The sequence below is a fragment of the Peromyscus maniculatus genome, chromosome 15 (genome assembly GCF_049852395.1).
Source record: "Peromyscus maniculatus bairdii isolate BWxNUB_F1_BW_parent chromosome 15, HU_Pman_BW_mat_3.1, whole genome shotgun sequence".
Taxonomy (NCBI): Eukaryota; Metazoa; Chordata; class Mammalia; order Rodentia; family Cricetidae; genus Peromyscus; species Peromyscus maniculatus.
In genome coordinates this window covers 23,927,909-23,938,887 of record NC_134866.1, presented here as the reverse complement: position 1 = coordinate 23,938,887, position 10,979 = coordinate 23,927,909, and the positions used below count along the sequence as shown (strand labels likewise).

The 10,979-nt window shown below is 34.5% G+C and overlaps 1 pseudogene; it reads right to left on the bottom strand.

Moving 5' to 3' along the window:
- Positions 1 to 9,716: 9,716 nt before the first annotated feature.
- On the bottom strand, positions 9,717 to 10,211 carry LOC102909905 (putative ribosome biogenesis protein RLP24 pseudogene; annotated as a pseudogene).
- Between the last annotated feature and the right edge of the window lie 768 nt (positions 10,212 to 10,979).

Here is a 10,979-nt window from a genome sequence, read left to right as displayed (position 1 = left end):
CTGAATCAGCCTCTGAGTTCTAGTACTTACTTGGATTATATATCCAACCTTTTTTAACAATGTTTTTATTCATGATCTAAAAATCTTATTTGTAATCACATTGTAATTTCCAAATTGTTATTCCTACACATCAATGGTCATTACTGCTAACTAATAGCATTATTTATGTATATTTTTATTTGTTCCTGGTGTTATATTATTCTGGAATTTTGCTCTCATATTTGAAGACCATAATTCTACTTATTTTTCTAAAGACACATTTAGTATTTCTTTCATTTAAGATTAATTACTGCCTCATTTACTCATGCAAATATTTTATCAATTCTGTCCACTTATCATTTATAAGCCTATCTATATACAACTATCTTTCTGTTTGTCTATCATCTATCTATCTATCTATCTATCTATCTATCTATCTATCTATCTGTCTGTCTGTCTGTCTGTCTGTCTGTCTGTCTGTCTGTCTATCTATCTATCTATCTATCTATCTATCTATCTATCCATCCATATAATCTACCTATCTAATCTATTTATCTATCTTCTATCTATCACCTAACTATCTTCCTTTCTTTTTTACTATCACTAGTTGATAATACTAGATATATCACAGATATATCTCCATTTATCTGTAATCTATTTAGGTAATTTATATTTTTTGAAAATAAATCCTTTCTACATACAACGTATCATGATTACAGTTTCCCCTCCCTCTACTACTACCAGCTCTTCCCTGATTTCCCTCTGGATCCAATCCCTTTTTTTCTCTTATTAGAAATTAACAGGCTTCTAAGAGATGACACTCAAACATGATAAAATAAAATATAATAAGATGAAGCAAAAACTTTAATAATAAAACTGGATATGGCAACCCAGCATGAGGGAAAGAGTCCCAAGAGCAGGCAAACGAATCAGAGACCCACGTAGGCCCTGTGCATGCTGCTTCAGTCTCTGTGAGCTCTTACACACCTTGCTTGGTTGATTCAGATGGCCCTTGTTCTCCTGGTATCTTCCAACCCTCTGATTCTTACAGTATTTCTGCTTCCTCTTCTGTGGGAACCCATGAGCTCAGTGTAGAGGGATTTGATGGAGATCTCCAATTAAGATTTTCTGCATAATGTCTGGCTGTGGGTATCTACATCTATTCCCAATTGCTGCCGGCGGAAGTCTCTCTGATGATGATTGGTTAAGGCACTGAACTATGGTCATCTATGCTTTTAAAATATAAATTTTCCTCATACATTTTTGGCTTTTAAATTAATTATGCCTTATTCTCTATAAACATGTTCCCAAGTCATTACTCCATGGCTATTCTAACTAATGAGTACTATTCATTTGCCCAAAAAGTCATTCTTAAAATCTCAAACAGCAAGTTACCTACATTGAAGAATATAATAACTATATGTTAGAACTAATGGCTGTATCAATGTACAACTCAATGTTTGATTAATAGTTCATCAAATTATCTCATACTTCATGCATGGTTTTCTTCATGTGAAAATGTGGTAGACTATTTTAATTCTCGCCACCCCTCTGCACTTTCTCGGTTATTTTCCTATATTTTTCAACCTCAGGATTAAGGTTAAATCCTCATGCATGCTAGAATTTGCTTTATTACTGAATAAAACAACCAGTTTTCTCAAATCTCTTTATTCTATTGAATTATTTACGTGTGTGTGTGTGTGTGTGTGTGTGTGTGTGTGTGTGTTTATATCTCCTATGAATCTACTCCAGCATTTCTAAGCTTAATATCTTAGCAATGCTTTTGCTATTGACAACAAAAGTTTTTTTCAAGACAATATTGACATTTGAATAGAAAAGTCTGGTATCTTATTATTTAAATTAACTGACATTCTTTTTTTAAAAAAAATTAGCTTTCTAATTTTGTATTTATGTCCTTATAAAGTATCAATAAAATTTGTAAATCTGACTTGAAAACTACATATATTATTTATATTTAGCTGAAGCATTTCTGCAAAAGAAAATGCTGAGCATAATAGGTAAGTTTTTTTTTTTTTCACGTAGCTTCCAATGTTTGTTAACACTCTTTTATTTTGATGGCCAGCTTGAGTTTTCCATGTCGAGTGTAGCCAGTTCTGCAGAGCTCCTCTGGAGTACTGAGCTTCTATTTATTTGAGATTTGTTAATGTTCTCAGAGTCAATACAAGAAAAAATTTGCTGTGCTTGTGATTTTTAAATCAAAAACTGCTGGCATTGAAAAATGAAGAACAAACCCTTTCATCCCAGCAAGTTCCTAACAGCACCAAACTATTAACAGGAAATCATTTTGAAGCAAATTTGCCCTTCTAAGGTGTGATCTGCTTCCTAAGATAATGTTCAAAAAAATTACAGGTACATGTTCAGGAAATAAAAAAGAGCTATGAACTCAGCTTCCTAAATGGCCATTACTTCTTTAGGAGCTACCAATATATGGAAGAAGGAAAGATTTGCTTTTTGTTGTTGTAACAATTGTTGTAACATTTTGTAACAATTGAATTTTAAAAACATTAAAATTATTTTATGTACGATTCTGTTCTGCAATTTGGTATGATTTATTCCATGTGTTTAAATACTAAACAACATATTGCTATGTACTTGGAATAAAAAAAGATATAGTTTTATCAGTAAGATGATATTCAAAATGTCATAAAGTGTCTTAACAGGTCTAGTATGCATGAGATGTGTGTGTGTGTGTGTGTGTGTGTGTGTGTGTGTGTGTCCTGGTAAATTTTGGCCCCACTATCTCTCCTCTGTTACCACATTTAGCGCACTGTATTCAGACTAGTCACAGGACAGCAGCCAAGTGGAAATGACAGTGACTGACAATTATGGGGGAAATAAAATGGCTTCCAGAAGTTCACAGAGACCCGTGGACCTCAATCAACTGAACTACAAATCCATTAAATGACTTAATTTTGTGAATCCAACTGTGAGATATATTTACCACCACACTGACAAGAACCATAGATAATAAATGCAACCAGTAATACAAGTTAGTAAGTGAGAAAGTGTGGAATAATGCTGTTTGTAGACAGAAACTGAGAGGGTGGCATCCTGTGTCAGAACTAAGGGATACAAAGAGCTAAGGTAAGTGGATAATAATTACTCCTGACACCAACTTCAGCTTATTGAAGTTTAAGAATATTAATCACTAGTTTCAAATATTTTAATCAGCCTATTGTTGAAAGGCAAAAGCAAAATCATTGGCAGTTTTAGATCGATACCTGAATAAAAGTGATCATGGCTATGTTTGAAGCAGGCCTGCCCAAAGTCTGCTCTCTTGGTTAGAAATAATTTTATCCAGTATATACATCACAGGAGGGCAAAAATATTATGATTCATATACAAGGTTTAAAGTTGATTTTTTTCTTTCTTCAAATATTACTCATAAAATTGATTTGCAAAACACTTTACAAATTATAACAGAACATAAAAACAGTTTATTCATTCATCTAATAAATAAAATCTTACCGAAACGTTATCTTATGTCAGGAATTTGTGAGTCACGGCTCAAAGAATACATTGGAATATTTAACTTGAGTCATAAATTACTATGAAAAGCAATGGCGAAAACACATTCATCGAACAAAACAAGAAAAAAAATTAGGCAAGACATTTTAAACTTTTATTGTGTTCTTGTTCATATATTCATTAAACTGGAAAAACTAGACAGATAAAAATTTTGCTGAGTTTTCAGCAGTCATGCCTCATTAATAATTTCATATGATAGATGAAACTTTATTTGGGTCAATTCATTTGACAATTTTCCCAATACACCTGTTCTAGAATTTTAGCAATTATCATCAATTTTTACCTCAAAATTTGTAAGATATATAATTTAATTTATTTGGCATTATAATTGCTGATTGGGAAGTAAAATAAACACACAGTGGCTAAAAAGTATATTTTTATACTGGGAAGAAGAACATGATGATGAATTTTTATAAAATCCTTTCAATAAATTAGAGCAACTGAAAAGATTAGGGGGAAATTGATTAGCATAAAGATTTAGAAACAATCTAAAATAAGTATCTAATTATAATCCTTTTACTTTATTAACTTGAGAATAATTGGGAAATGTGAATAATAGTATATAAATATCTGAGGAACTACACAAAGTATGTAATTTTGATCTTGTGATAAAGGAATGGTCAATAAGCAAGTATTTACTTGATTCACAGTTTCAAATAATGAATTAAATAGCTTCACATTTGCCAAGGACAATTTCAAGAGCTATGCCATATTGCCTGCCTGAGTTAAGTTTCTGTTGTCCAGTATTGAGCCACTAACCAGAAACTTTTGACATGCCTGGACAAGTCTTAAGTTATTAGAAAATAACTTAACATTTCCTTATCTTTCTGCTACAGTGACCATTAGTAACAATGTTTTGTGGTTAGGTTGCTTGGTTGGGTTGCTTGGCAACTCAACAGTCCCCCCTGATCTTTTCCCAAAAAAAGTTTCCTGGTCTGCTTACTATAAAACCCACCTGAGAAAAATAAAATTTTGCAGCTTAATCAGAATACTGTCTTGCTGTTAGTCCTTTGTGTCTCTTGTCCCTTCATTCGCCATTCCCCCTTCTAGGGTCTCTGCTGAAGATCCTGCAAAAATACACATTTGCTATGTATTTGTATATAATGTATACATATGTTTATGGTTTATATATATGTATTCAAATGCATATTAATCATTGGTGATATCTTAGGACACATTTGCTGACAACTTTTTTGCTATGCTAGGGATACAACTCCAATGCCTTGCATATGCTCCAAAAGGATTTCATAGCTGACATTTTCCTCTTCATTTGACTTTTGTGATGCATAGGTTTCCAATCTGACCTACAAAAGAAATGACATTTAAAACAGTGAGTGTTAGTAAAGATTTAATTTATATTTGTATTTGTGTCCCATACACACTTTTAATATGTTGAAATACTTAATCGGGAGACACTATAGCCACTTTTCTGTAGCTGTAGAAGTAATACCAGGAAGAGAAGCCTAAAAGCACCAAAATATTTATACAAGCCAGTATATCATCTCTAATAAAATATTAACTTAAAAGGTACACAAAATTATTTCTGTGCAAGAAAAGCACAAATAGAATTGTAAGAACCAGGAAGCTAAGTTGATTATAAAACCTACTAGTGTTTAAAGTCATTAAACATGTAGTTGTGAAACATGTAGGTTACATTCTATAAAACAGGAAGACTGAGTCTTAGAGAGTTGAATTGTCTTGTGATTGGAGTGACTGATAAGTAATGTAACAAAAATGTGTAATTTGAAGTTTTTGTTGATCATTTTCTTCATTTTTACTATTTGTGTAAATCATGAGAAACAGATGAATAAAACTAAAAATATATTAGTATATTTGAGTTGACAGGTCCTGTGCTCATGTTGTGATCCCTCTGGATAATAGGGGAGCACTGATCACCAAAATACCTCCATTAACCCTTTTATTTCTTCAAATAAAAATAGGATTCTGAAATATTCAGTGAACCTTCTTCCCTGTGAATATCTGTATGCTGTAGTCTTTGTCTAAATTATATCTTGAAACTGTTGTTATCTTCATGTTAATACATAAACTACAGTATAATGCATGTATATCAATGATATTTCTCCTTGGAAAATTAAGTGTTTTCTTGTTTCCCATAATAACTTTAAGGTTTCATGCTTAGCATCATGAAATAAGGTATTATCTAATAGAAAATCTCATTCATTTTCATAATTTATATACTTAAGTTTAATACATTTAAATTAGTAATTAAAGGAGATGAATGCAATTCTACAAAATAAATAATCCAGTATTCTTGCTTTCATTATTCTCATCAATTGATATGTATGTATATAGGCACATTTTTGATATATTTCATAAATACTTATTTGTAAATAATCAACAAAATCAAGTAATGTGAAGTTATTAGTCATAAAAATAATGGTTTTCTTTTAAAAAAATTTTTTTGGTATCTTTTTTCAAGTCAGTGTTTTTCTATGTAATAGCCCTAGCTTTCCTGGAACTTGTTTTGTATACCAGGCTGACCTCGAACTCACAGAGATTTGCCTGCCTCTGCCTCCCAAGTGCTGGCATTAAAGACATGTGCTACCACCACCTTGTGGTTTTATTTAAAATTTTGTGAAAATTATATTGTTCGTGTTTTGTACTTTCCTGAAAATTGATCATAAACAGGACATCCCTGGATGATCAAAGAACTCCTAGCTTAGATGAAATACACAACTGTGGTCATTGATATTGTTTCACATTTTAGATTTCTTGGGAAGAAACATAATTAATAAAATATAAATTTCTGATTGGCATCAGGGTGTTATTTTGTCTCAAAAACCTTTACCTAAAGAAACAATCCCAGCTTACTTTATAACATTGACATATATGTATACCATCACATCATCCATCCATCATGTGATTCTAGATCTAAATTAAAAAGCTTGCATTCATTCCCAATGTTTCACAGAATTTGAGAATCATAAAGAACACATTAGTTAAAGTTAATGGGTGAAGAGTAACTCCTTCATTTTAGTAGGATCTTATTTCATTGTATAACCACATGATTTTGTGGGTTCTAGCTTGGATCCACAGCTTCTCTATAATTCAAAGAGGTACAAGAGAATATTATCATTGCCCCAAGAAACACAGAGAGTTTCTTAGAACAACCTTGTTAGCAAATAATACTTCTCAAGACACATTTGTTGTGTCTATGTTGTAGCTAACTAGAGTTTTAGGGTCTCTGTGTCTATGTTTTATTCTTAGTTTATGGATTGCTTCCAGAAATTAAACAGTAAAATATTTTGCTAGTGGTTAATATATTAATTTTTTTCTGATCTTCATATTTGAGGTGCCAAAAGCAGGCTTATTTTTTTCATAATTTGTGAAAGCCACCTAATAGCTTGTTATGCTATTAAAATTGTACTTAATAGCTTTATAACTTATAAAGAAAAACATAGCAAAATATAAGCTAAGTTCATAAAACATGTTGAGGATATTTTGCATTAGTATGTACAGCATATTAGAAACATCACTTATTTTCTAAGCCAAGAACTAATCAGACTTTAATTTCCATAAATGATTTAATTGATTATAATCATGAAAAGCTGTTGATTTGAAATGTGCATATTATCTGATCCTATGAGATTAGTGTAAAACAATTAATACTATATACAGGTTTTCACATATAGGGGAACTTTAGCTATACCAAAACAATTTTATATAATAATTTGAGTGAGATGTATAGAATATTGAAATACTGAAATCATAACTACCCAGTGATTTAAGAATATTTTTAAACTCCTTCCAGATAGTCCCTACCTACTCAAAGCTATGTGGGGTTTTTTTTCTCTCAAAAAAAGCAAGAACAATAACAAAAACGTCAAGCCCAAATTAACAAACAAACAAAAAAGTACATAAGAAGCATGGAGTCTGTTTTCTGTTGGCTAACTACTCCTGAGCATGAAGCCTGCACTAGAGAGTGCCTGACATTCCCAGTGTCACCTCACTGGAGATATCTGTTTTTTCCCTCTTGCAGAAACAGTCGAGTGCAAACAGCTTCATAGTTAGGTGTTAGCGCTTCCCCTTCTGTGTGCTGTGATTTTGACCGGATTGAACTTGTACAGATATTATGTGTGTTTCCACAGTCTCTGTGAATCCATATCTCCATCTGCCTTGTTGTATCTGGAGACACTGTTTCCTTGGAGTCTTCCACCACATCTGTTCATACAGTCTTTCTGTCTTTTTTCACACAGATCAGTGAGTGAGCCTTGAAGGGAGGTATGGGAAAAAGACATAGCATTTAGTGTTGAGTGCTCCAAGGTCTCTCATTGTCTGTACTTTTGTCCTTTGTGAGTCTCTGGGTTAACTAAAAACTATGACAAGAAAAATCATCTCTTATGAGTATTGAGAGAAGATATGCAATTAGGACTTCTATTTTTATTTAGGAGAATAATAATAGTAATTTTTCCCATAGGTCCATGTCCTATCTAGTCTCGGGTTGTTTGCCAATTTAACTAAGTCATATAAAGATTTCATCTCATGGAATGGACATTAAGTTCAATTGTAGCCCACAGCATCCAACTTTAAATAGTGGTTAGTTATTCCCTTAACATTTGTACCACTATTAAAATAGTATATATTGCAGGCAGCTTGTTCCTGTAGCTTACAGTGTTTAAAGCTAAGTGAGATCAATGATTATATTGCTCCTCTGATAGTGAGTATAGTACTTTCCAGCATTATGAATGATAATCAGCAGTGGGGAAATATGTGGTCTCCTTGTCAACAGAGTTTTACCATCAGGTTATAGAAGGTTACTAGTAGAATTGGAAGTAGGCTATAATGTTTGAGGTGGGTCTACAGGACCCGTGGGCCAGTGACTCAAAAGGATGTAACTAATCCCTGTCACTGGGATTTTATTTCATTGTATATGATATCTAATTGGAGCACTGTATATATGAAAACTCCATTTAAATTAATTTTATTCTTATTTGTTTAATAAAACTTCTATAATAGTAAGTTTCCACATGATCTTTCAAAATACCTTTAGTCAGTATTGAAAGCAATAAAAAAAACCAATTTATATAAGAAAAAATAGCCCAGTGGTTGTGGCACATGCCTTTGGTCCCAGCACTCAAGAGGCAGAGGCAGACATTCTCAGTGAGTTCAAAGCCAGCTTGGTCTATAGAGTGATTTCCAGGACAGCCAGGGCTACACAGAGGAAACCCTGTCTTGAAAAACCATTAAAAAAAAAAGAAAAGAAAACTTACAAAGGTAATGGAAAATACCATGCACCAAAGTATCAGGCTCATGTCAGGACTAAAAATTAATACTCGTATTTTAGAGTACATGTATCTTTATTCATGCCATTTATCAGAAATTGTTGTGTTATCATATCTACAGAGAAAATGAGGCCAGTATATTTCAACTTCCCCAATCTTCTCAATAAAATTCAAGGACAATTACATAGCTACAACTTAGTCTTTTCCCATTCTCTGAATTGTAACTAAGTTTCCACGGAGAGGTACTGCAAACAGCAGACAAAACTGCTCTGACTCTATACAGTCCTTGCTCCCACCATAATGACAATTGGTATAGTGACTTTTTCATGGTGATCTAAACCCTAGTAATCTCTCTCCATTAACCGATGTTAAAATACATCCAAATATAGTGTTAGATCCATAATGTTGCCCATGCCTGTTATTTTACCTAGATAGTAGAAGTTCCTACTTCAACTGATAAGACCTAAAGCACTGGGCCATGTCTTTTATTATTATTATTATGATGATGAGGATGATGATGATGATGATGATGATTTGTCATGAGAACGGTTAGTTCCTTAGTGTGACCTCTGCTTCAATAACCCTAATAAACAGACTATCCTAGTGCAAGGAAAACATTACATCATGACAGATTTCACATTAGCAAGACAGTCAGTACAGAAATGTTGCCTGGTGCCATTAAGCAACAACTCAAACCATGGTATGCCCAGAGTTCATGCCTTCATCTACACACAAACCTTTGTGTTTATGTGAGCATTTCACAGTGAAGCAGAACATTGATCTGAGATCTAACTCCCACAATAGATGCTTTTACAGGCTGCAATATAAGAGGGAAGCATGTGAATCACTTTTGTCTGAGGGACCTTATGTAATGAATCAGTAACTTAGGGACCAACAGTCTCCACTGGTTTCCAGTGTGCCCAGGGCTGGTTGAAGGAGGCACCATTAGCAAGCACCCTCCATGTCCACATCCTCCTGCAAACGTGGACCATTTTTTTCTTCTTCCAGATGCTTTCCTTTGCCTGCAAGAGGAGCATGGATAAGATGGATGCTCCGCTTGACTTCTTTGATGTCCTGAAACTTCTGTAGCTCTTTGTTTTTCTTCAACCTGTTCATTATAAACTTAGCCTGGCGTTTCTGCTTGATCTCTCCAACCCTCTTCATTGCCTCAGTAGTTTTACTCCAGAGCTCTTGCTGGTAATTCACAGGATCGTTTCTACATTTTTCAAATTCAAATGAATTGTCCACGTTGAGCTCCTTGCCAGCTGCTTTCCGGAAGGCTTTAGTCCACCCGATCTTGTGTGGGTTCTGCTTCTTCTTGAAGTTTTTATGACACTTGGATTTGCAGAATCAGAACACCTTGCAGTCGTTGCAGATGAACATCATGCCGTGGCCCAGGTAGATCGGCCCCTAACAAAAGTAACATTTCTCCATCCTCATGTTGTCTCCAAGTGGGACCCATTTCCCCCGCGCCGAGCCCCTGGGCCACGTCTTAAGCTAACAGAGAGCTCTGACATGCACAGTAGTATCCTGACCCAGAGGACCCTGAAACTGGACCCTCAAGATGACCACTGTTGACATATGACCCAAAGCCAACCAAGAAACACCATGGCAGCTGGAAGCAGAGCCCGCTAAAAAGTACACGTATAAATACCTTAGTCCTTTGTTTAATAAATGAGATTGCTTACAACCTCCCAGAGTCTGTGTCATTTAGTTCTGCATCTATTCACCACCTGCCCCTGGGATCAGAGACTGTGAGGCCCCAGATGCAGAGCAAGCAACACCTACTGATGTACACTATTACGAGACATCCTCGGAGTCTACTTCAAGGATGAAGGAATTTATTAGGAAGGAAAACTCACTACAGCACGGGAGATTTATCATAGCTTCTTGGAGAGCTGAGGTACAGTCCAACACTGTTCTGCTGCTGAGACAGTCCGCACAATATGGCCCACAAGCAAGAGAAGAGAGTGTTCTACATGGGTCTCAAGTCTCTCTCTCTCTTTTTAATTAAGGAATTTTTAATCATTTTACATACCAACCACAGATCACCCTCTTTTCCCTTCTTCTGCCCCTCCAGCCTTTGCCCCCATCCAAACCACCCCCATTCCCTCCTCCAACAAGGTAAAGACTTCCAGGGAATGTCTCAGGTCTTTCTTTCCTTTCTTTCTTTCTCTCTCTTTCTTTCTTTCTTTCTTTCTTTCTTTC